Here is a 28,000-nt window from a genome sequence, read left to right on the forward strand (position 1 = left end):
CTCTACCATCTCCAAGCTCCTGGACCTTCACAACGTCAAGCCTAACACCAGTCTTTTCTTTATAATGATACAACTTGAGGTGTTTCGTTTCAGGAACACAAAAGAAACTAAGATATGTGAAGAAACATATGCAAATGTTTAAGAGCTTCCTGTGTTTATTTTCATTGTTTTTCTCCCATTGTGTAAGACACACGTATGCCTACTGAGACCGTCACACGCTGTAGCTGAAGGAGAACGTGTCTTGGCTTTGTTCTTAGTGCTCCGTCCCTTGAGGAGTCATTGAGCCCTACATTCCGACAGAAGTGCCCTAGAATCTATAATAGCTACCTCTAAAAAAAAAGTGATGACATTATCCTTGCTTTTAAAACAAAAAGCTAAATTTCTCCAACTAACCAGGGTTGGCTCCGTGCGGGGAAGCACACAACAGTGGAAAAAGAGAACCGATTCTACAAAGTTGCCCTCCGACCACCACATGTAGACCATGGTATGCACTTTTATCTTTGAATATGAAGGAAATATTTTCTGGTTTCTTTCTGGCGAGCTCACTGATAGCTGGCCTCACTACCCCTTGCCCTGTGAGGCCAGCTTAAGTAGAACAAGAGTTACTTGAACGCAGACACAGCAATACTGTGACAGCTGATCTGCTAACTCAGATGGCTCTAATGACAAAGTAACACACAACACGGATACACAGGACACGTGGATGATTTACTGAGCAGGTGAGATAGAGCCATAGGCATGGAATATCCTTCTTCCACTCAAATGTGTGATTTAAAACTTCATGTCTGCCGGGCGGTGGTGGCGCACGCCTTTAATCCCAGCACTAGGGAGGCAGAGGCAGGCGGATCTCTGAGTTTGAGGCCAGCCTGGTCTACGAGAGCTAGTTCCAGGAGAGGCTCTAGAAACTACAGGGAAACCCTGTCTCGAAAAACCAAAAAAAAAAAAAAAAAACTTCATGTCTACTTATGGAATTTTACACTTAATATTTTAAGAACACAGTTGACCCAGGGCAATAGAAACCACTGGAAACAAAACCCACGATAAGATGGAACCACTGTTTGGTTAATCAGTGGTGTTGAGGCCACTGCATAAAGCCAGCCAGGTACTTGTGATTAGCACACCATGGCGTGGTCCCCCCCATGAAGTTGACAATGTCATCATGGTCCTGAATAGTGCTGTCAGCCGCCATGTTTAATGTCCACCTGAATAACTGAGATGTGGTTCTGGGGATAGCAATACTATCCATGACTGCCTTTGCTGTTAGCTTCAGATGTACTGGGTATTACTACTAAGGTTTTGTAGAGTTGTATTATTTAAATATTGCAGCCCTAGGAGAAAGGGACTTGATTAGGACATACCAATCCCTATAGCGGGGTAGGTTGGAGAACTGTTGAAAAGCACCCTGTGAGGGCAGCTGAGATCCCATCCAGTCTATACGATGCAGGCAGCCCAGGTCTACTTCTTCCTCTAGAAAGCCGTCCAATGGCCTCTGTCATTCTGGCATTTCCTTTTCCAGTTTCTCTTTGTTACATGCCACCAGTACATGCATCTGCCTAAAATACAATTTCAATCATGCTGATGTTCTGTTCTTCTAGAGATGTCTAACCATCTTAGAGGCAGCGCCGACTCCTGGGAGGAGGCTGTGAGGCTCAGAAGCTGATCAGAACTTGGGGCACATTCAGGTGACGAAGGCAACCACTGAAGACCAGCACTCGGCCAGGAAAAGGAGGCTCTGGAGCTTTACCAAGTAAGTAATAACTCAGTGGGGCTAGAGAGGTAGCTTAGCAGTTAAGAGCACTTGCTGCTATTTTTTTGTTTGGAAGACCAAGGCTTGTTTCCCAGCACCCAAGTTGGCTTACAACCTCCTGTAACTCCAGCTCCAGGGGGAGCTGATGCCTCTAGCCTCCAAGGACAGCTGCACTCACATGTACACACACACGCACACGCACACGCGCGCGCACACACACACACACACACACACACACACGCACGCACGCACACACGCACGCAATTGAACATAAAATAAAACAAATAAAAGCAAATGAAAATAAATGGATGAGCTCAGAAGATGGTTCAGTCAGTAAAGCACTTGCTGTACAACACTGAGGTCTTAGCTGGATCCCAAGAGTCAACATAAGAAGAAATAGTATACACAGACAGATAAAGAGCTGCGTGTGGCACACCCTCTAAACCTAGTTTTGGGGGAAATGGAGACAGAAGGATCTTCTGGGCTTGCTTGCTGGCCAGCTAGGCTAACATAACTGATAAGCTCCAGGTTCAACAACGGACTGTGTCTCATAAAATACAAGGGAGAGCAGTTGGCAGAGAGCCGATGTTGACCTGAGGTTTCCGGATGCACACAGACACATGTGCCCACACGTTTGAACACACACACACACACACACACACACACACACACACACCCCTAAGTGGAAACTCACCAAGTAAAGATGAGAACCCAGTTTTGAATCATCTCAACTTCTAATCAAATCAAACTAGACTAGAGCTTCCAAAAAGTAAGTGTAAATCTTGTGTTCAAGAAAATAACATTATCCGAGAGGTAACCATGATCTTTGCAGCTCTTCATACGCAGTCACCAGCACTGAGTCACTAGAGCTAGAAATATAAACAGCAGCAAGCAGAAAGTCAAGAGAAATAACGAACGATAGAAACAGGCCTGAGGGATACAGACACAGGTCTTAAACGGATACAGTGGTGTAAAAAGGCATAGACTCAATGTCGTCAGGCTTTTATTTTAGACAGTGTCTCACTGTGTAGACCAGGCTGGCCCCAAACTCACAGAGACCCACCTCTCTCTGCCTCCCAGATTCTGACTGAAAGCCTGAAGTACCCCACCCAGCCCTCGGATGGTTTTAAAAACAGCTGTGCCTAATACGTTTAGGAAATAAAAGGCAAAGGTGGAAAATTTTTGTTAGCTAAACTACTTAAATTTTTTTAATTATAGAATTAATGGATGTCATTAAAATTAAGAACTCATGGATGGGCCTAAAAATAGCATTGATACCGGGGGTGGAGGAATAATATGTGAACCGAAAACAGGTCAAGGGAAAGGTACAGAAGGAAACAAAAGACAAAAAGGTGAAAACATGTTAAGAAGAAGACCATAAACTCCACAGAGAAAACACTTTAGGGTTTAAAATATGGGTAACTTGACAGTTTGTGCCAACAGGAGGAGTGAGGTAAAAACGGCTCTGGAAGAGACCATGGCCTCCCAAATTTGCTAATCGCAGACTAAAAAGTCACTGAAAACCCCAAATGGACAGACACAAATAAAAACTGCACCTAAATAAACTTTTTTTAGAAAGTCATAAAACATTAAAATATCCCAGACCTGTATGCTCTGCAGGTCAATGCTCCACAGAAACAATGGAAGACAGAAGGCCTTCGAGAAAACTCTGGGGCTGGTTTGGTTTAGCAAAGTCACGGGCCACCAAGCCAGATGACTTGAGCTCAGTCCCCACCACACCATGATGGAAGCAGAGAGGTAAACTCCTGCCAGTTGTGCTCTGACCTCCACGTGTGCTCTGTGGCTGCACACACACACACGTGCATGCAAGCGGGCACGCACATACACACACACACACACATACACACACACACACACACGCTGCAAAACTAATTTTAAAGAAAAAGTATTAAAGGAAATGACTGTTTTGTGGATTTTATGCTCAGACATATTTCCTTTAAGAATAAAGATGAAATCAAGACATTTTTACTCAGAAACATGCAGCTTCCCACCATAGACTAAGCATGGTGAAGCATCCTACGACTCTGGATTCCAGTACTCAGGAAGCCACGGCAGGGAGGTTAAGTTCAAAGTGAGCATGGTTTTTACAATGAGACCCAACTCAAACAAATATATAGATAGCGTACACACCTGTTGCCTTCCAGAATCTTCTATACAGTTGATCCGCTCACGACAGTATGAGTCACAGCAGGACAGGTAAAAGCCAGAAGTGATGAGGAGAAGATAGGAGGTGGCTGCCCAAGGACAGAGTCAAGTGTGAGCCTGCGTCCTGGAAGCTAGCGACAGTCACGTCCTGCCCTAGTTCTTCAGCAGCTACACCATTTTTAAACAGCGTTCGTGGGGGCCTTTCTCACTCACCAGCCCTCCTCACAGAGCCATGTCCCCAGCCCTCTTTCCAGCCTCCAGGATTTTTTGCTCTCGGAATAAAAGCTGGTGTCGATCTAATTTCCTTGGTGAAAGAGTTTCTCTTATGGTGATGGCTACTGGGCACTCTCGTCTTCAGGCACATGCTGTTTGGGTCTCCAGTTACCCTCAGCAGATCTTACGACATGGTATTACAGGAAACTGTGCTCAGTGCTATCGTGGGTGGGAGTGTTCGAAGATATGTCAGATGTGACCACTACCCTCTGGGAAGCCATAAATTAGCTGAGGATGTGAGACATAAATCACATAAAGCTAACTAATAATTCTGTAATTATCATAATAAAATGATGCAGTGGAGACCAGAGATTCGTCTGTGATTAATTGCCAACTAAGCTAACCAGTTCATAAGGAACACATAAATCACTATTAATTGGATTTCCGAGGAAAGCATTGTGACGGAGGAAGAGCATATTGGATGGGAGGAAATGCCTGGGGAAGGAGAGTTCAGCAGAGAAGATGAGGAAGACAAAAATGGATCAAAGCAGGGCTGAGGGGGGTGTGGCTGATGAGGACAGAGAAACTGATCCATGCAAAATCACAGGTGAAGGGAGCTCCTGAATCACCTACCATAGGACAAACAAGTCCTAGATATTTAATGTTATCTTCGGGAACACACACAACAGCTTTGACCACTAGATACCACCGTTTACATTTTAGAGATGAGTCAAAGTAGTTAAAAGGGCACTGCATCCCCAAAGACGGTAATAAGTTAAAAAGAAAAATTAAAAGGGAGGCAGAGTAGGGGTGAGAGGAGAGGAGAAAAAGGGAGAGATGTTCCGCCCCCCCCCAGAAATGGAAAGAAAAAAACTCCTAGTAGTAATTCTCCCTCAGCATGCAAAAAGCTTTCCCTATTTCTTATAAGTTCATTTCTTATATGACATTCTATACTCCTCACACAAACTGCTGTGTGCTTCTCAGCAACAGTAAGAACTTCAGTGCAGAAGTAACCGAACAGGGAGGGAGCTGAAGCTGAGCCATGACGTCACCACGGTTTTCAGCATCGTATCCATTTCAGGGCTTACTAGCCGCCAAGCGACAGCTTTCCATGAATAACTTCATTAGGCCTTCCAACAAGTCACCAGAGTACAACGCCTCATCCGCATCTTGTAGCCAAGGAAATGAAGCCACTTACTTAGCCTGACCTCAAGATGCAGTGGAGATGAAGTTCAAATCTACCCTCTGCCTCCAAAGACCACTCCAGAACCCAGTGGGTTCTCAAACCTCTGGCCGTAGCCCACTAAGACACTATGCAGTCTGTTTGGGATCTGTTGTTGGTTGTTTGTTTTCATTAAGACTGGTATTCTTGGTTTACAACCAGCAAGTTTCATTTCATTTTAATGCATTGAAGTATAAAATAGAAAAGATAAGAAGGCACTACAAATAGAGTTAACATAATTTTAAGAAATTTCTTTCTATTTTGTATCTTAGCATATAGGGTGCTGTAGCATACTGGTTAATACTACTATGATTGATAAAGTTTAGAAAGAATTGCATTTAGACTGAACATTTAGAGAGACAGTGTGTGTGTGTGTGTGTGTGTGTGCGCGCGCGCGCGCGCGTGCGCGCGCGTGTGTGTAAACAAGGAAAAGGGAAACAGGAAGCAAACGAGGAATACAGGGATACAAGAAGAAATAAATCCATCCTTAGTAACCTGTGGGCTACTGGGAGACAGAAATGAATATACAGAAACTTACTGGCATTTGCTTGCATATAAAGATCACATTCAGAGGCAAGACAATAGGACATGGCATGCTAAGGGTTCTGAGACCCTCACACTTGGCTATGTCTATTTCTCCGTTTGTGGTATTTGTACATATTCCTCTACATATTTTGGTGGAACATGAAGGAGTAAGTCAACGACTGTCAGTCATGAAACCAGAAAGAGGTTCTGACATTTCAGCGGAGTGCCAGACAAAGTGGGGAAAACCTAATGCTATCGACATCAACTTCATCCATCTTTATTTCCAAATTCACTGTTTTATGAAACCTTTAAAAGAATATATGTCCAATTCATTAAAGAATACATTTCGGGGGCTGCTGGAGAAATGGTTCCGTATTAAATCACTTATTACTCTTCCAGCAGACCTGGGTTCAGCTCTCAGCACCCACCATGAGCAGCTCACGATCGTCTGTAAAGGGATCTGATGCCCTGTTTTGGCCTCTGCGGGCACTGTCTGCATGTGGCACACACACATACACTCAGGCACATATAGATACACATAGAAGAAATAAAAAGAACAAGTTTCAAGCTGAGGAGATGGCTCAGCAGTAAAATATTTGCCACAAAAGCATGGGGACCTGCTCCCCAGGATCCCAGTAAAAGTCAGGCATAATGCATACATCTGTAATTCCCATACTGGGAGGCAAAGAGAGGAGGATCCCTGGAGTTTGCTGGCCAGCCAACCTAGGTGAACCAGCTCTAAGTTCAGAGAGGGATCCTAGCTCAAAACACGAGATAGATAAGGAAGACAGACACTGACAAACTCTAGACTCCATATGCATGTACACAGAGGTGCACACTTACCCACACCTTACGCGTGCACTTACACACACAAACACACACACACAAAGAACGAGTTTCCAGTCCATTGTTTTCTCTACAAAGGTAAAAGCAATTCAATCATTGATTCTATTACTGGGTAAAGAGCCACCCCAAAGCATCGCAAGCCATGGTTACCTTTTCTGTTTTGCATTTATCCCAGTCTTTAAAATTGCTGTGAGATATTATCATCTGGCGAACCTCGAAAGAAAATTCCCCCAGCTGCACTCTAGGCAAACTCTCTGGGGCTTGGGAGCAGGATTCACTTTCATTATCCTGGAGTAATTTTGATATGCCACTAGTCGGGCGAATCACTGCCACTTAGTGCCCATTAATCTAATGGCCTTCTGCATCCTCGATGTTTAACAAACATCTCCAAATGAGTCATGGGACAAGGGGAGGCTGACGGTGAGTGGAGCTCACTACTAATGGAAAACAAATGCATAGGAAATTAAAATTCCAGAATGCCCTATCACAAAACACGTTTTCCAAGCTGAGAGTCATGCAGATGATAGCTGGATGATTTCTGATTAGGTGAGTTCTGGGTCCTTTTGGAAGATATTCAACTACCATAGCAATTTTACAAAAGAACAACTTCGTCTCTGGGCACAGACTCCTCTGGTACCCAATGTAGTTTGACTTGGGGTCTGGTCATGACGGGTACTGTTGTTTCACCATGATAAACACACAGCAGAAGGGCCTTAGGGTTTCCATGCTCAAAAGACACTAGAGTATCTCCAGGTTGGGGTATGATAGTCGACATGGTGGTCATCCCAGAAAGTGGCTCTCGTTACACTCTCACAAGAGCAATTCTTCAGTCAGGGAGCAGGTCCTGAAGATGCATGTAACCTGCAATGCTCATGTGTTTGCTGAGAGGTCCCATCAGGCTCGAAGAGCAGCTCCGAGACCAAGGCCCAGTCAAAATAATATTAGATGGTCAATGAGATGCATGAGGCTGGAACTCAGAAAAGGCCCAGTCAGGAGATACTCAACCAGCCCTCTGCAGATTGTCAAGTGCTATCTCTTCTACAGGGTCTACCCCACAACTGAGGGCCCATCCCCCTTCCTATGAGCTTATAACAAAACCTCTAACAGTTACTTAACACAGGCTAACACTGCCTTCTAGTCTGTTTCAATTTTCTGCACTTTAATCCATCAAGACAAAGGTCCCTCTGGAGCTGGAAGCCTGCGCTGACATTTCTGTAGGTGGAGACACATATGACTGCACTCTTCCACATCGTGCCTAAGAAGCATAGATCAATTCTACCCAGCAGACTCTTGCAGCAATCAAATGTATCTACACACTCCAAGAAGAAAGTTGCCAGTCACTTTTGGCCACCTAACACCTCAAATGTGGCAGGCATGGATGAGACAGTTCATGTCACCCAAGAAGGAAAGACAGTTTCCAGGCCATATCTAACCTTCCCCTGTCACGGTCACCCAACAGATACCTCGTGGAAACAAAGTAACACAGTCACCCAACAGATACCTGGTGGAAACAAAGTAACTCCACTTGGAAGCCCTGTGGAGCTGACAGAAGAGGCAGGTTAAGCACATGACATTGAAACTGTAGTACCGTGAGAACCTGACCCATCTTCTCCAAGCTCAGTCGCCTCTCAGAACATGGCCTGTTGGTAAGTGGAGGCCCTCAAGTGTAAATAACTAAATGATCCTGGTCTAAACCTGCAAGCGCCTGCAGACACCACCAGCTGTCAGGTTCAGCATCTCCCCACACCGGGCAGAAGAATAACAACAGCTACCCAGTCCAAGTGCTTAATTATGTTGCGCAGGTGATAGGCATTAGGAGCATTAGCTCAGCACACCCACAGCATGAAGGTGCTGCTGTGACTTCTAATTTACAGACGGGGGAGCAGGCACTTAAGGTTAAATAAAGAGTTCAAGGAGACAGAGCTGCTGATCATGAAAACTGGGGCTTGGACAGCCATCTTAGACCCTTATTTATTTAGCCTTTGGGTAAAGAACACACACACACACTTGCAGGCCAAACTGGGGTCCATTGGGCGGGGTGTCACCATCTCACACATCCACATTGGGAACCTGTGCAGCAGGGCCACGGGTGGGGCTGGGGAACACAGTACAACAAACCAGTGCCAACTCCAGAGGACCGAGTCTATTGAATAGGAAGCCATTTTCCAACTTCCTTTATCCAGCCCTCGGGTGCCTTCCTGAAAAACAGGGCTTGCAGAAGCTACTGCACACCCTGACCGAGCACAGTTTTACTTCTGTAGCTTGCTGAGGAAAACAGTGTTTCCCCGCTCCCTGTGCTCTAAGGCAAAAGTGCCTTCCTTCTCTCCAGCCTTTCTCCTCCCTCCTTTCTTTAAGAATCAGGGAGAGGAAAAGAACCAGAGGGGGTTTTCCCCAGTTGCACCAGTTGGGTACACTCTCCAGTTGCTTCCCTGAAGCCTGTTTCCTAAGGCAGGGTCACCTAGCCAGTGCACGCTTCCAGGTGCTCCAAAGGACTCGAGAGCAGGGGAGGAGGAGCATGTGCCCCGCCTGGCCTCTTTCTAATTAACCTGGAGAGCTATTTCAGGAGTTTACATCCCACATAAGTCTAATGTTCCACCACCCCGATGTTAAATTCACATTTACACTTACTTCAGGTGTTGAAAGCCACTAAAGGACCCAGCCCCTTTCCTCTCTGCCCATCTCCACCTCCTGCCGGTTTGTAGGAAGAAAAACAGGAAGCTAGGGAGCCATTTTGCTTCCCACTCCAAAACGACGAAGACTTCACGAGAGCGCCAGATTCCAAGCCTGAGAACTACCCCAACCACTTAAACATCTCAGCACTTGGTCTGGCCTGGACTTCTCAATCCCAAATTACTTCTTCTCTTGGCTTTCAGGGGGAAGATTTGAACCTCCCCTCCCAAGGAAGTTTTATTAGAGCTAGCAGAGTTCCAACTGTTAATTATTTTATAACACTTAAAAATATTTGGATGCTAATGTCCAGCCATCTTGCCACGTTCATAGCTAATTAATCTGACAAGTTGGAGTTTAGTTTTGAGATAGGGTCTCATTATGTCACCATATAGCCCAGACTAGTCTCAAGCTCCTGATCCTCCTGGCTCAGTCCCCAGGGTGTGATGCAACATGGGATATGCAATATGGAACTTTGCTGGGTTTTGTTGTTATTGTTGTTGAAGAGTTTCGAGGTATGTAGCTGAGGGTGACTTTAAACTGATGTACCCACCTCTACCCTTTGGACAGTAGCATGACAAGAGTGTGCTACCATGCCCAGTTGCTTCGCGCCTCAAGCACTCTTTACCAGCTGCTGACCCACATCCCCAGCCCCAATGTTCAACTAGATTCTTTAAAAGATTATTATTATTCTATGTATCCATGTGTGTGCAAGTGAGCAGGTGTATGTACTTGTGTGCACACACAGAGGCCAGAAGAAGGTATCAGGTGCCCAAGATCTCTGTCTATTCCTTTAAAAATAAAGCCTCTCCTTGACCTGGGACTCATGTCTTCTTGCTAGGCTGGAAGCCAGCAAGATCCCAAGGTCCTCTTTGTCTCCATCCCATTTGGAGCTGGGGTTCCAGGTGTGCACAGCTTTGTTATGTCAGGGCTGCAATATAAATCCTGCTTCAGGCACTTTTAACCACTGATCCATTTTTCTGGCCCGGACATGGAATGCCTTAATGAGTCATTACTACCTCCGTAAGTCCCAGCACTATCTTTACTTATCCTGGAGTAAGATACTTGGTGTCTTAGCCACCATGCTTCCAAGACATCTCAGGTACCATGGAAGAGCTCCTTAGCTCCTGTATGTCTCACAAGTGTGCTGAGGAAGCCTATAACTTGGGCATCTCTTTATTACTATACCTTATATGAAATAAGAATTGGGATTTTTCTATCTTAAGTGAGAAACCAACCTGCCATTATTAAACTCAGAAACCCTTCAGTCCCCTCTACTTTCTCCACAACTTAGAAGCCATTGGGTGGTGAGGGGGGTCCACTGTCAACCACAACCATTTTCTAGGGTACTGCTCCGAGAACCAAATGCAGAGGATAGCAGAACCCAAGAACCAAATGCTTTCATCCCCCACCCCCGAAGCTGTAACTTCCTCAGTCTGAAATGATCAAATACCTAGCACAGCCTCTGATCAGTAGCAATTAGCTAATAATCACTCATCTCAGTGGCTACAATATTTATGATTCAAGGCATTTAAGAAGAGATTGGAGATGTAGCTCAGTAGTAGAGCAACTTGTCTAGAAAGTACAAGGCCCTGGGTTCAGTACTAGGCTCTGAAAAAGAAAAAAAAAAATGTTTAAAGAGCACTCTTTATAACTTTGAAGCATTTAAGTGGATTGAAATAGCTAGACTGTAGAGAGATGTTTAAATAGAATGTGGTAGAGTCCACGTTATTCCCAGTAATGAAATATTGAGAATATAAAAGGCATAATTTGTATGAGGATGCTCAAAACATTGAAGTGAAAAATAAAGTGGAGGAAGCAACCGTTTTTCCAGCCATCAAGGTAATTAAGGGTCAAGCACAATCTACCAGGGATTGTGTGCGACAGCAGGCTTCCCCTTGGGTGGTGTGGACCATGAGAACGAAGCTGTCTTCTGCTGTGTTAGTGACAGTCATAACTGACCCGTCCCAAGTGCTCCCGTTAAATAGCACTTGTGGGATTCAGGACACACGCTTGGCCTGCAGCTTGCACCAGTTGTCTGGTTTCAAGCTAGGCAGATGGGGGATGGCGTCACACCCTAATCCTAAAGTGGCCAGTACAGAAGGTATAAACATTTCCCGAACAAAGTGAAAGTTACAATATCCAGAAGACTGAAGCCCAACGCCCTCATCGCATAGGATAGCCTATGCTCACTCAAAGTCCTGGATTTCCTACACCCGTTCTGACGTCGGCAGAAGGCCCACACTTTAGATGAGAAACAGGAATAATACAGCAATATTAATCAACACAGCCGAAGGAGACCCCATCTCCCTGCCTTCTGCCTTTCTCGTCTCAGGCAAACGACTTAGTCTAAACACCCACTCAGCAGAGCAGAGCAAGCAGATACACCAGCTTGAACAGTCTCCCCCAAATCCCCAGCCCCACATCATTCTTATGCACCAAAAATTGTGAATATGACATTATTTGGAAAGGGGGAGTATCTGCAGATATACTCACATTAATAGGAAGCCACCAAGTGAACCTACCACAAGGGAGAAAGTGTGTGTGTGTGTGTGTGTGTGTGTGTGTGTGCGCGCATGTATATGTGCGCACGCGCGTGCACACACACACACACAGCAGGGGGTTCCTTCTACTCTTCTAGACTCTTTGCCTGGGCTAGAAATTAATATGGCATTAAGCAGACTAACAAGAGCAAAATCATATCTAATCCATATACACGGGCCTCGCACTGAACGTGCAACTCGAAAAGAAGCAGGTGATTGAAGCAGAAGCAACATCCTGAGCTACAAAAGCAGTTGGGGCTTGTGAGGGGTGGTGTTTACATATGTATGGAGAGGTGTGTGTGTGCTGAATAAAATACTGTTGTGCAGATATAGTCTCGGGCAGTAAGAGTGGTCACAGCATCCCTCTCTGACCAAACACTCTCTAATGAATATTTTCTTTTAGATGTATGGTTTGGGTTGTTCTTACAAAAGCACAGGTTCCCAGGTCGACTCCTGTGCTTGAGTTTCTCAGAATCATTAACCTGAAAAATACCAAACAAGAATACCTGGGGTGGTGTACTCAGGACCCTTTAATTACCTTCCAAGTAGTATAGACTGAACCCCAAACAGGCCCATTCTTCAAATCCCATGTGACCAATGTCCTCCAATGTGGATGACATCTGGACTCTGGCAGGGCACACTCAAAAGGCAGTGGGGGGTGGGGGTGGAGTAATCCATCTCCAAACCACAGAATCAAGACCTGCCAGCAACACCAGCAGCTTCTCCCTTGGGGCTCCAGAAAGAAGCAACTTGACCAACACCATGCTCTCAGCTCCTGGCTTTCAGAACCATGAGAGCATCCACTTCTGCTGCTTTCAGTTGCACCGTCTGTGGTCACCGGTGTACGAAAGCTAATAGACGCAAGCGGTGAGTGTGGGAGCTGCACAGAGGAGCCTTCATCAGGGGAAAGGCAGCTGCATCCTTGCATGTGAAAGCAGAGAGGCCACGTGGGGCACAGAGGACCACTCAGGAAGGAGACAGCGGCGGGGAGACAGGGGATAGGGTCCCTCTACAGGAGGCGGAGGCTTTGTGCAGGATCACTAACAAGAGGCAGGGGGCAACGAAGACTTCCTGATGGCGGTGAGGCAGCCACAGAGCCCTACAATCATCCGTGCAGACCACGGGGTGATAGAGAATGCAGAAGTGGAAGGAAGTTACACAGACAGACGGCTAGAATCATGGAGGATGCTGGGTAGTGGCAAGAGAACCGGCTTTGATCGTGGTCTTTTTCACATATTAAAATACAGAAATAAATGTAGATGTGAAAAGAATGTGGATGTGTAAGTATGGATGCATATTATATTATAAATATACATGTAAGCAAATACACATATGTGCTCTCTACCTGTCCTGTTGCCTGGGATGAGCAACAAACACATTATCATAGTTTGAGTGTAACTGGCTCCCATAATCTCATAAGGAATGGCACTACTAGGAGATATGACTTTATTGGAGTGGGTGTGGCCTTGGTGGGGGAAGTATGTCACTGTGGGGGTAGGTTTTGAAGTTTCCTATGCTCAGGATACTACCTAGTGTCTCAGCCAACTTCTTGTTGCATGAAAGATGCAGGGCTCTCAGTTAGTCCTCCAGTGTCACATCTGCCCGCACACCACCATGCTCCCCACCATGATGACAATGGACTGAACCTCTGAAACTGAAAGCCAACCCCAATGAAATGCTTTCCTTCTAAGAATTGCCGTGGTCACAGGTTCTCTTCATGGCAATAGTAAACCCTAAGGCACACATCAAGGGCAATAAGCACACCCTTATTCAGATCTTAGTTCCTGAATACCCCAGTAGCCAGAGCCAGAGATTCTCAGAGCAATTGATTCCAAGGCCAGGCCAGAGAACACAAAAGACAAGCCTTAAGCAGAATGTTTACTTACTTATTTTTTTTTTTTTTTTTTTTTTTTTTTTTTTTTTTTTTTTTTTTTTTTTTTGGTTTTTTCGAGACAGGGTTTCTCTGTAGCTTTGGAGCCTGTCCTTGAACTAGCTCTTGTAGACCAGGCTGGTCTCGAACTCACAGAGATCCGCCTGCCTCTGCCTCCCGAGTGCTGGGATTAAAGGCGTGCGCCACCGCCGCCCGGCTTACTTACTTATTTAGGACAAGAAAATAGGAAAGTCTTCAAAGAATAAAACAACATATCAAAAAAGAAAAAAAGAAACAGCAGCAAAGTTAAGCTTAACGGGACTGTACTGTCCAAATCAGACACAATCTGAGCATCAAATAAGTAATAAAAAGACCTCAAGACCCAGCAATACCATTTTTGGGTATATACCCAAAGGATGCTCAATCATACCACGAGAACATGTGCTCAATTACATTCATAGTAGCATTGTATGTCATAGCCAAAACCTGGAAACAACCTAAATGCCCCTCAACCAAAGAATGGATAAGGAAAATGTGGTACATTTGTACAATGGAGTACTACACAGCAGAAAAAAATGACATCTTGAAATTTGCAGGCAAATGAATGGATCTAGAAAACATCATTTTGAGTGAGGTAACCCAGAGCCAGAAAGACAAATATCATATGTACTCATTCATAAGTGGCTTTTATACATAAAGCAAAGAAAAATCAGCCTACAAGTCACAATCCCAGAGAAACTAGACAACAAAAAGGCACCTAAGAGAGACACACATGGATCTAATCTACATGGGAAGCAGAAAAAGACAGGATTGCCTAAGTAAATTGGGAGCATGGGAACCACGGAAGAAGGTAAAAAGGGAGGGAAGCGGAAGGGAGTGAAGTGGAGAAAAATATATAGCTCAATAAAAAGAATAAAAAAGATTTAAAATTCCATAAAAAATAAGTAATAAGAAAAATGTAATAAGTAAACAGAGAGTAAGCTTTTCCATAAAGTAGAATGTCAATCAACAAACATAGGGGAACAATAAGAACTAGAGATTAACGTTTGGTACCCAGCAAAGCAGTAATTCTTCAATTAAGAAGCATCAGTGAAAAGCAGGGCATGTTGGCACAGTTGTACCTCAGAGCCCAGGGTTGGAACACTGTCCCCAGTTCAAGGCCTGAGGGAGCTACATAGTCTGAGGCCAGCCTGGGCTGTATCATGAGATCCTGTCTCAAGAAGCAAAAAAACCAGAGCTGGTGGGCTGGCTCAATGGGTAAAGGCACTGACCGCCATGCCTGACAGTCTGAGTTCAATCCCCAGAACACACATGATAGCAAACAGAACTGACTATGGCAGTGGCCTTCTGACCCCCACACACCCATCCTAGCATGTACCCCCAATTCACACACACAAATAAAAAAATACATGTAAAAATGAAGGAGGAGGAGAAGATTTATAAATGTTAACTTGTAAGAGACAGGCTGATAGGTGGGGCCTTAGTACTGAAGTGCCTCTCACAAAGTATGTTTACTACAAAGGGGAAAATAACTTTCCAACAGAGAGAGGCTAATAACTCCTTAATCAAGTGATGAAATGAGCATCATCAGTAAAGGGGCCAATCAGAGTCGTGTATAACCCCGAGGATGCCAGATGAGGGCATCATGCCTGTAAGGATGCTATTTGAAAGTCTATGACCTGAATGACACCATGAGGAAATGCCCAGTGAGGCCGGATTGGCAGATATTCTAGAAAGTAATGGCCTGTAATTGTCAAAAATGTCAAGTCCGTGCAAGCTGAGGACAGACTAAAAAGGAAGGATTTCTGAATGCGACGCCAGGCCCTGGATCAGACACAAAGGCCATTATTGAGACATCTGGCAACTTTGAATGGATCTGTGAATTAATGGTACCGATGCACCAGTGCACTTCCTGGTTCTGGTGGTCATGCTGTGGTGACGTTGAAGAGTGTCTTTAACGTAGGAAAAACACTCAAGTATTCAGGAGAGAAAGGACATCAGAATTAGGAAGTAACCTCTCAGGGTTCTGGGAGGGAGGGTGGGGGTGGAAAGAAAAGAGATTCTTTGTGCTATTCCTGTAACTTTGGTCTAAGCCTGAAATTAGTTCACAAGGAAAGGACTTGGCAGGGAAGACAATAGCAAAACAAAGTATGTAAATAATTTACAAGGCGGGAGGGAAACAAATTTCCACAAAATATAACAAACCCTGGAAAAGTCTCTGTGTTAAGTTTCTTGAGTTAAGCTGTTGGCCATTCTTCCTAGTACGGGCAACTGAGACACTAAGCACATACACCACTACTCATCCGTCCTGCCTGTGCTCAGGGGCGACCCAACGCAGCCACTATTATCTGATCAATGTGGCTCTGGACCTCATTTCCTGGGAAAGATGGGCAGTGCCGGTTCATAATTCACTTAAACTGTTAGGGTGCATAGAAAATTAAAAAGATGACCAGAGAGGTTGCCTGCTTACCTAGAGAAGTCTCTCAAATTTAGACATCAAAGACATACGTCTGGTGAAATTCCTGTATGAATATTTAAGGACAGCTTTTTACATTTTTTAAAATGGCATTGATTTTCCAGAAGTACTGTCTCACCTCCTATAAGTTAGTTTGCTAACAAAGAAAAACATGAGGGGCACCCCTTCCTAAGCAGCCGCAGGTTGTATATCTTAGAAGTTCCCACCCCACCAAGACTCGGCAGGCAATTTTCGGAAAGCTCCCCATCTCCCATCAGTCCCTAAAGCTGTCCTTCTCGGCTCTTTTTCATTGTCTAGCACGACAGCAATGCCCACTCCCACAGCCTCCTGGGTACATGGCTGCACAGAGTCCCACCGTGAGTCAGGGCTTCGGGCTCGGCTTCTCATTTGCAACTTTCCCTCATTTGCAGAAGGAAGCCTGAATGAGCCTTCAGTTCTGCTTGTTCCAGCCAGCCTGGAAATCACAGTCCCTGGGCTGACCCCAGAGGACCAAGCACAGCACATATAACTATTGTCCCGGGGAACAGCTAAGACTCTGTGAGCCTAGAAAACGAAGCCAGCGGCTCAAGAACAATTGCTTCCTTCTGCAAAGACTGTACCACACAGCCATGCCGACTGCCCTCCGCCACCCACATCCCTGCCCCAGCATTGGCTCTGCAGCCAGAACGCTGTCTAAATACACAAATAAGATCTTGTCGCTCTGCTGAATGCCCACTGATGTAGACACACTGACTCCCTTCCAGGCCCTGTGTTGTGTTGTCCTTGCTCCCCAAACTGCTGGGAGGGGGGATGGGCAGGGACTGTCTCCCCCAAGGCCTCTTCACCTATTGTCCCTCAGCCTCAAGTATGTCCTCATTCACTTGCTGTCACAGTTTGAGAAAGTGACATGTCCCTCACTGACTCACGTTTGAGTACTTAGTTCCCAAGGAGTAGAGCTGTTTGGGGAGATTTAGGGGAATGCTCTGTGGAACCCTCAGGACAGAGCACTTAACTGGAGGAAGTATCTTGCTATTAGGCAGATCTTGTGGTTTTTAGCCCAGTTCCAGCTCCTGTTCCCTCAATGCTTGCTGATCCATTCAGATACGAGTCAGCAGTCTCTTTCTCCTGCCGCTACAGCAGACAGCCATCCCCACCGCCATGCCCTTTGGCCTCAGTGAACTACACATCCAAATGGGTCATCAATCAGGTCACAGTAACAGAAAAGTAACAAAGACCAGGTGTGGTGGCGCACGCCTCTGATCTCAGCACCAGAGGCAGGTGGATCTCTGAGAGTTCAAGGTCAGCCTGGTCTAGGTAATCAATTCTAGACCAGCTAGGGCAACCTAGTGTCTCCTGCCCCATCCCCACTCCCACCCCCCCCCCAAAATGGTAACTAATAAACTGGCTTATTCAGTTTTCTGATTTAGCTTCAAAATTACTCCCTAAGCAAGATTTCCTAGCATCCCCAAGGAAAGCCCCTCAAATCTGTGTGCCACACTAGTTAAGAAATCACCATGAAGAAAACCAATTTTTTTATTATTCTATTTTTTTATTTTTATTATTTTTATTATTTCTATTTATTATTCTATTATTATTTTTATTATTCATTCCAAGGCCTTGGATGGAGTATGGCAAAAGCTAATAAATATTTTAAAATAAATAACCAGTAACCTGCTACAGTCGTCTCCCTTATCCGTTATTTCCATTACGGGAGGTCAACCACTGTCTGAAAATATTAAATGGAAGTTCCAGAAATAAACAATTTATAAATTTTAAGTAACTTATTGTGCTATTATGTTAGAATTGTTCTATTTTATTACTATGTTCTTTATCTCTCTCCTTTCATATTGTTTGTATGTGTGTGTGTGTGTGTGTGTGTGTGTGTGTCTGTCTGTCTGTCTGTCTGTCTGTCTATGGGGGAATATATGCAGATGAGTGCAGGTAACTTGCTAAGGCCAGAAAAGCGTCAGATCCCCTGGGGTTGGAGCTGCACGTGGTTGTAAGATGTTGGAACCCAACTAGGGCCTTCTGGAAGAGCAGCAAGCATTCCTAACTTCTAAGTCATCTCTCTAACCCTCATTACTGATATCCTTCTATGCCTTACTTATAACAAAACTTCAGAGGTAGGCATGCATGGGAAAAAAATCTATCTAGCTATAGCTCCAGTACTACCCACTAGGGGCACATACTCATTGGGAATCTTGCAAAGCATCCCCCGTGGGTATGTGGGGACCATGACATTAACATCAAGCATCACGAAGCGCAATGGGAAATTCATAGGCAACAGCAATAAGGAAAATGACAGGCCACTAGGAAAAGAAATATCATCTGTATGTGCTAGAGGGAATTCTGCCAAAGGAGGCAGTAAGGGATATATTTTAGAATTACTTCTTATAAATAATATATTATTTTAGATTTATAAGATATAATCTTGCTTGTTTTGAATCCCATATATAGGAATTCATTAGGAACTTAATAATTCTCTCCACTAGCACTATGGTGCCTATAACCAACAGTTCACGGTGATCAGCATGGTGATCATGTAACTTATTGGTCAAGCTGGAACAGTTTTGAGTAGAGATCAGGCCTTATTATTTGCGGCTATCCTGGAAACCGATATAAAGAGGGACAGTCCTCAAGAGAATCAAAACTGAGGCCAGCCTGGGCTGCATAGATGAGACTTCATCTAAGGAAAGAAAAAGAGGGGCTGTTCTTGGAAAAACCAAGATGGGAGGATCCGGTGACTGAAAAAATTACCGCACTAGAACAAGCTACCATCTTTTATTCAAGACCTTTGGGCCAGGAGTGTTTCAAAATTCAAAGTGTTTGGATTTAGAAGGACAATAAGGTACATATACCATGTGGAACACAAGGCACCCAGCTGTGTTTAGGGCAGACCCTCTTAAGCCAGCAAAACAATATTTTGTAGCACAATGCATACATCCCCACTGAGTGGGACAAATGAGGGCTATGAGTAGCTTCACGTCGACTCAGGGTCTGCCAGAGGAGTCGTGACCGGAACTTCCAGACTTCTGCACCCTTCAGATTACAGCTAAAGGCGGTGGATTTGAAGTTTACTTCCAACCTCAGGACATATTGCTGCTTCTCTTCTGTGCAGGAAAATGGGCATCCTGGTCACTAACTGTACTCATGTTTCAAAGTTGTCTGGCACACACTGGGTTTAAACTAGTGAATGATAACACGTTTTAGTTCTTCCACGAAAGAACTTAATGCTAGGTTTAATTTAGTGAATTACAGCATTTTTTTAGTTAGAATATCAAAGAACTTAACGCAAATTCTGGCCCTGTTAGAAGGTGGGAAAATGCGTTTCCTGAATATTCTCACGAAATTTGAATCTTTTTTCTTTTTTTGTTTTTGTTTTTTAATTTTAAGTAACTATTTAAATGATTACTTCCCCTGAAAAAGTTTACCTAGCCATGTAAATAAAATTAGCATCTTTTATTCATCTAATGTATGAAATGTTCATTTATAAAATAAGAATCTAGGAAGATTCAAAATGTCCTAAATCTCCTCTGTAATGACATCTGCCTTACCCTTGTTTGTCCATTGATGGCAATGACATTTCATACTTGATTTGGGGCCAGCAAGATGACTCAGCTAGCCAAGAGACCTGATGTCAAGACTGACGACCTGAGTTTGACTCCTGCAACCAACACTGTGGACTGAGAGAATGAACTCTGGAAAGTCATTCTCTGATCTCCATGCTCACACCATGGCACACCCACCCCGACACACACACCAAACAAAAATAACAAATAAATAAATAAATAAATGGAAATGTTTTATTCCAAAATGTTATTATAAAGGTAATATATTATAACGGAATGCTGTGTGTAACAAATTTTACCAACTTTATTATTTGTTTCTGTGTGCATTTGGATGACGTCTACATCACAGACGGAAACTGGGGGCTATGCTTTTACTGGGATAAGTCTTACTCCTCCGCAAAGTTCATGGCGTGAAACCAAACGTAATCCTGGGTAGTCGGATGAGTGATAATTTATACCGCTGGAGAAAAACAAAAAAAGCCTGGAACCCTTACCGGCTGCGTTCTTTCATCACATGATTGTGTCTGAAAGCAATGTGGGAAGAATGACACACATGGAAAGCGCTGGGCTTCCGTGACATCCCTGAGCACACACCATTCAGGGTGGTCTAAAAACACTAACCCTGAAGAGGGTCGAGGTGAAGGCATCCTCAAGACTCCTTCTAAACGTGCCCAAACATTTATCAGATAACAGTTGTACCTGAACTGAACTGCGTATGCGTATGCACATGAAAAGTCAAAACTGTCTCAAAACCATGCTGTCCACATTCCTCAGGTGACAAGGGGGTCATGACAGCGGTGACTAGGCACTGAGTCACTGCCATTCCACGTGGCAGGGGTTCTCACTGAAGCTCTGATGTCAACACCATTGCCACCTTCATTTTAAGAAGATTCTGTCTGTGCCTTCGTCCATGTCACACCTGGTGCGGGAGCAACTGAGGTCCTCAGCATAAACACTGGGTACCCAGCAATGAGTTTCAACCTTCAGTCTTCAGAGGTAACGCTGCTAACAGGAAATCCCCAGGGGACACTCTTTTTCTACCTGTGTCCTTTGGATCCTCAAACATAAATGCTGGGAAATCTTGTTTTTGGACATGTCTCTAGCTGTGGCAGCTGTCTCCCCAGGTCTGGAGCCTGAGATGTATGGTCCTCCCAAGCCCATATACCACATAGAACATACAAGCCTACGCTGTTCATTTTGTGCCCAACACTTTTTAGCGTTGTTCAGTCTTTGGTTAGATTAAAGGAAGGACGATTAAAAATGCCATTGCCCCCAAACCCAGATGGAACAAGGGGATAAGCGAGCTGTCTGGGACTTTTCCTCAAAAAGGAAGTCTTATGACCCTACATAACCCTGGGGTTACGCCGATAAGAACAAACATGGTTTTTGCAATCCATCACAACAAACCCAAAAGGAAAGTGAGCTTGGCTTCAAAGCCTGAGATCTCACAGCACCCTCTGCAGCATCTAGAGAAGACAGTGAGCCAAGCAGGGCTGCCAGCACTCATCCTGCCCATTAGTGCTTCCGAGGAGAAAGAGGCGGGAAGACAGGCCCCGGAAGTAAGACACAGCACTGTCTGCTGCCTTTCTCAGCCTAGCTGACACAGAGAAGGGAGAAGAGGAAGTGCGGGGACACTGACCAGGGACTGGCTCTCCAAAATGACTTTCTAGTCTTTCCAAAAGAACACTCTCCAAACAACAGTTTCCCCATCAATGTAAACACAGAGGTTTGTATGTTTTTGTTTTTGTTGGGGGGTTGTTTTATTTTGTTTTTGAGATATGTGTGTGTGCATGTGTGTGTGTGGGTGTGTGTTGGGTGTGTGTGGGTGTGGGTGTGTGTATGGGTGCTTTGTGTATGCCAAGTGTGTGTGTGCCAAGTATGCACAGATGTCCTCAGACCAGAAGAGGGTGTTGGGTCCCCTAGAGCTGAAGCAGAGGCAGTTAGTTATGGGCAGTTAGTTATGAGTTTAGGAACGGAACTCAGGTCCTCTGGAAGAGCAGCCAGTGCTCTTCAGCCATCTCTCTAGCCCAAGACTAAAAAGGTTCTGCTCCGGGAAATCCAGTCTATCCCTATCCTACCAGGAGCATGGAGGAGAGTTTAGAGGCAAAGCTATCACCACACTCAGAGGCTCTGAAAGAGGGGCAAGCCTTTGCCACAGCACCAGGCTGCTAGTTTTCTTACGCCCCCTGCCGCAGCAATAGGATCTTAGGCAACAGCATGGGACCTGGCTGAACCTGCCTGCTTTCAATTGCACCTCTGGTCCTCAACGCTGTGGCCTTCGGCAGGTCACCAACCTTCTCTGTTCTTAGCAGGGTTTATAAGAATAAAATGAAGAGAAATGTAAAACACTATTGTAGTCCCACCACTCCGTAGACTAAGGCAGGCATCTCAAGCCAGCCCAGGCTACACTGCATGACCCTGTGTCAAAAAACAAACAAACAACACCAAAGGGGTAGGCAATGGTTCTGTTAGCAAAGTACTTGCTTGGGAAGTATGAAGATCTGAGTTTGATCCCCCAGAACCCACATTTAAAAAAAAAATGCCAAGCATGGTGGCACACGCTCAGAAGCCTAGCACTGGGAGGCTGACAAGAGGAGCCCTGGGGCTCGCTGCCCAGCCAGTCTACCCTAATGAAAGACCCAGCCAATGAGAGACTGTCTCAACAAAAACAAGCTCTTTCCTAGTCAGGGAAGCCTCCCCTCTGGAGCTAATGGCTCCGAGGTGAAGGGTACCTCTGAACTCGGATTTAGTTCCCAGAACCCACATGGCAACTCACAACCATCTGTAACAATTCTACGTTATCTGGTGCCATCTCTGGCCTCCATGGGCACTGGGCACATATAGTTTACATACATCCATGCAATTAAACACTCATACACAAGCCGGGCGGTGGTGGCGCACGCCTTTAATCCCAGCACTCGGGAGGCAGAGGCAGGCGGATCTCTGTGAGTTCGAGACCAGCCTGGTCTACAAGAGCTAGTTCCAGGACAGGCTCCAAAGCTACAGAGAAACCCTGTCTCGAAAAAAAAAAAACAAAAAAAAAACAAAAAAAAAAACAAAACAAACACTCATACACACAAGATAAAAATAAATCTTTAAAATTAAGTTATAGTGCACCTAAAGAATGACACCCAAGGTGTCCTCTGATCTACAGACACACACATGCACAAACACACATAGACACATATACACACAAACACACATACACACAGACACATACACATGTAACACACATACACACATACATACATACATACACACATATAAACACACACACCAAAAGGGGGGATGAGAATACTTTACATTTCATGCACCATGGACTATAAATAGGTACAAAATTTCCAGACAGAAGCTTGGCAATACGCACCAAAAATTTTAAATGACGCTATTGGGCTCAGAAATACCTTCTAGGAATGCTTCTCAAGTAATTTAGTCATGTGTAAAATATGTTTTCTTTTTTTAAAAAAAATCTATCATTAACAATGAATATTTTGTAGATACAAATGTAATAATCTTGCAAAATAAAAATATTTTTTAAAAAAAGCTGTGTGGGGTTGCAAAAATATATTATTTTCCAGATAAAACTAAATTACAAAATTTTGTTTTACTCCATCCAGTTTTAAAGAAACTATCTTCTTGAACAATTCTATACATGAGACAGTAAAGTAGTCTGGCTTCTGAGACATTGTAAACTTAAAACCATGCTGGGGAAATTGCGTGTGCTTGGCTCTGGGACCTAGCACCTAGAAGATACCAGTTTGCATAATTCAGCAAATCAAGTGCCACGGTCAGATTCCCAAGCATATATATTTGAGCTCATGCTGAGTTTTCTTTCTTTTGTTTTTTTCTTTTCTTTTTTTGAGACAGGGTTTCTCTGTGTACCCTTGGCTGTCCTGAAACTTGCTCTGTAGACCAGTTGGCCTCAACTTCTAAGTGCTGGGATTAAAGGCGTGTGCCACCACTGCCCGGCTCATGCTGCATTTTCAAGCCTTCTTTCTACATGGAAAATGGGGGAAACCCTATTTTCTCCTGATCAGCATCTCCTCTGAGCTGTCCCTGTGTCACAGAACAAGAGAAAGAAACAAGACAGTCTCTTGTTCTAGGAGTTGAAAGGAGATCCATTCAAGATGCCCCTCTTCTCCTTTCTGAAATGAAGGTGATCTGCCACCAACTGTTCAAGCCCAGAAAGGACTGGTACATCTTCATGTACAACCGAGAAGCAGCAGCAAGCTGCTCTGCAGCTCTCAGGGAGGCCACATCCCAACCAGCCATAGTCAAGTTGAAAATGCATGTGTCACACCTAACCTGCCCACCACGGGTCAGCCACACAGCATACTGCAGTGTGCTCATGCCGCAGCCTGCTTTCCTGTGGTCCTGTAGCTAGCTGAATAGGAGCTGTGGCTAGCTGCACTGCCTACAGTCATGAGGAAATACACTGCTGTATATTGTTACCCCAGGAAGAAAGAGCATCATTAGGTCAACAAATCATAAACCAAGCCTTCGTAAGCCAGGGACAGGCTATATATGGGGAAAGTATATTAAGATGGTACATGAGGGGGCTGGACAGATGGCTCAGAAGTTAAAAGCACTCACTGCTCTTCCAGAGGTCTCAGGTTCTATTCCCAGTACCCATGTGGCAGTTCACACCATCTGTAACTCCAGTTCCAGGGAACCCAACACATTTTTCTAGCCTTCTTCTCTGGCACTAGGCATGCATGGGGTGCATATCCACAAATGCATGCAACCTTCTTGAACATAACACAACCTTCTAAAACATAACAGATCTATAAAAAGGTCTGTTCAGGGCTTCGGCTATAGCTCAGTGGTAGAGCAATTGCTTAGCATGCATGAGGTCAACTCCTGGCACCACAAAGATAAAGAAAGAAGTAGCAGGAGCTAGAGAAATGGCTTAGCAGTTAAGAGCACTGTCTGCTCTTGCAAAGGGCCCAGGTTCAACTTCCAGAACCCACATGGCTGCTCACAGCCATCTGTAATCCCAGTACCAGAGGATGCAATACACTCTTCCACCTTCTTTGGCACTAGGCTTGAATGTCCTGCACAGACATACAAGCAGGCAAATCACCCACACACATTACAAAGACATACAGAGGGAAAGGAGTATATCTTGAGGGGAGTCCACTTCTGATACTAATGTGTTCAGCCCATTGGTTAGAAAAGCCAAAAGACAGGATGTTTAGCAGGAGAAGCTTACTGATACCCAAGGAAGCTTTGCAGAAAGCTACCATTTTTCCTGCTATCTTATTTCAAGCCTATTGCTTGCAGAGCTCCTTAAAGACAAATGGCTTCCCAAATACAGAGGAAAGAAATATCTATCTGTTCTAGAAAAGGCCATTGTGCTGCCCTCCTGTGAGATGAAATGATTCTCTTCTGCACATCCAAGTTCATGACTGCCCACTCTTGCCGGAACTCCTCCAGGGGTTTCCTTTAAGCTGCCTTTCTTCTGGTGATCGCCCAATAAAGGGTACCTACTTCCTGTCATTTGTCAATTTCATCATCATCACCACATATATACTACAGATCCTTATGTTCAGATGAAGCCTGGTTCCAACATACAAATCCAAACTATAAACTTAGGCACTGAGTTATCAGAGTTTGAGTCTATCCTTGGGAGAAGCCATCATTAGCAATGCACTCCAACTGTAAAAAGCTAACAACATTGCTCCCTATTCCAGGTCTATACATCTCCCTGACACAGGAACACACTTCTGCCCTGTAAGCAGGAGAACTGCCTTAACATATTTAAAAAAAAAAAAAAAAAAAAAAAAAAAAAACACTCACTGCCTCTCAGTTTCCAGACAGTTGCCAAAAGCTGAAATTGGTGTGCATTGTACGGTTGCCAGGTTCTCCTCCGAAGCAAACCTTTTCCAAACCACAGTGAGGCCAGCAAGATGGCACAGTGGGTAAAGCACTTGACTTGCTGCCAAACCCAGTGCAATCCCTGAAACCCACACAGTGGAAGAGATCTGACTACTCCAAGATGGCCTTTGACCTCTACAAACGCAGTGTGAATTGTGCAACACACACACACAAACACACAATAAGCAAGTGTAATTTTTAAAGCTTTAAACGTTTCTGAAAGCCACGCTGGTTTCCTTCTTTTTTCCTTATTGACATAGCATGGTAGAAACAGCTCAGGTTTGGTGTCAATCACACCTAGATTTGAATGTTACCCATATGCAGCCTGTAAGGACGTCTACAGGCCTCACCTATCAACCAAAACCTAAGAATCATGCCAGAACTACCGTGAGACAGAACTGGCCTCCTCTAAGACTTCTCCAAAGAAACATCAAATGGCATGGCAAGTTCTGCCTAAGGGAGAAAGGACAAGGACAGATTCTCCAGAGAGCAAGAAGGCATCCAAGGTCCATTGTATGGAACAGAAGTATATCCCCTGCCCTGCACTGGAGTGACCAGATTAATGCCCCAACACCTCCTTGCTCAAAATCTTTGAACAACTCCACCCCAATAACTCTCACCCCAAGCCACTATAATTCACCTCGGTTCCACTTTCCCAACCCTTCTTCCACTGATTCTGGCCACCTGGTGACACCGGCATTCACATTGTGTACTTGAAAGCAGGCTTATCACCATACAAAGTCCTTCTGAGCAAGACTCTTACCTTTGCATCTCTGAACACCCCCTCAATTTATCAAGCATAGAGCCTTGTAGATAATGACACATCGTGATTATTAGTCAATAAGGAAGTAGATGGATCTCTTCTGGAGAACAGATGGGGCCGGGAGGGAGAGGCGTGTTAACATATCAACTCTATGTTGGGATAAATTTATCATACACGAGTGATAAGGAAAATAAAAAGATTGCAAAAAGCATAAAGGCTGAAAAGTGAACCGATTTACTATTTTCATATAATCCGGAGAATTCAGTCTGGTATATTAACTAACTTTTGAATTTATTCAACGTTTCATTTAAAAATAAATTTCCTTGACTCATGCACCATGAAGAGTCCTGAGCATTCAGCGTTAGGAAGAGCTCTGTGAAACCCAAGATGGTTCAGACACAGTAGCCAAAGAAGGTACAGGGCAACATTAGAGCCAGTCACTTCCAAGCAAAGCCAAGTCACAATGTCCTCAAAGCGTTACTAGAGAAGCTTTCCAGGGGCGATGGAGATGTGCCGGCATTGCCCTCCTGCTACCGCGCACCCCCAGTGTGGCTGCGCTGGTGATGCCCTCCTGCTACCGCGCACCCCCAGTGTGGCTGTGCTGGTGATGATGCCCTCCTGCTACCGCGCACCCCCAGGGTGGCTGTGCTGGTGATGATGCCCTCCTGCTACCGCGCACCCCCAGGGTGGCTGTGCTGGTGATGATGCCCTCCTGCTACCGCGCACCCCCAGGGTGGTCATTTAGCACCACGGGTCAGCTTAACCTCCATGTCCCACTCAACTCCACCGTGCACGTGCGCTTCACAGGACTGTAACCCGGTGTTTTCTATGGGCAGGTCATGTGAAACCTGTGTTGAGAGGGTTTTGCTTTCTTACATAAAACTCAGGGGGAAAAAAAAAGATATCTAGAAGGTTTCAAAGAAGAGGAGGCAGTCTAACTGAGTCTGAAAAGCAGATGCTCCTCAGGTCAAAAGGAAAAGCATCCCAGGGGGAAAAAACAGGCAAACAAAAGAAAAGGGAGAAAGACAAGGGCGGGGAGCATAAGTAAGCAGCTGAACCATTAATACGGGAAGCTGTGCCGCTGGGTAAGGGCCAGATGAGGAAACAGCTGCAAACCTCGACTGAGCACAGCTAGTCAAGAGAGAGCAAGCCATCCTTGCACTTATCGGGTCCTTGTTGACTGACTGAAGGACACACCCAGCACACACCAGAGCGTGCACAGATGTGGCTGGTGCACTCTCCTACCTGCTGTCTGCTCTGTGTCCATTTCTAGGAAGCAGAGGCCATAACCTCCTTATCCCTAACCGACGGTGGACAGGTAATAGGACCTGGAGAACTAATTCAAACATTACAACTGAACTCGACCCACATTTACGGAATGCGTCTATGCGAGCCACCTCACTCTGCCCTGTGAGAACTCCACAGCCCTCCAAAATTCATAACTGGTTCCAAGAGGCAGTTATTTATAATCGAGTGCAGAACGTAGTAAGTGAAAATAAGCCCAGACACAGCTAAGGCCTTGAAGTAAGACCTTCGA

General features: G+C 44.8%; 1 protein-coding gene across 4 annotated transcripts in view; it reads right to left on the reverse strand.

Annotated features, from left to right (window-relative positions):
* Irf2 (interferon regulatory factor 2) overlaps positions 1–28,000 on the reverse strand; it is a 107,522-nt gene that overhangs the window by 57,717 nt on the left and 21,805 nt on the right. The window lies entirely within an intron of this gene.

This window comes from Arvicola amphibius, chromosome 4 (genome assembly GCF_903992535.2).
Source record: "Arvicola amphibius chromosome 4, mArvAmp1.2, whole genome shotgun sequence".
NCBI lineage: Eukaryota > Metazoa > Chordata > Mammalia > Rodentia > Cricetidae > Arvicola > Arvicola amphibius.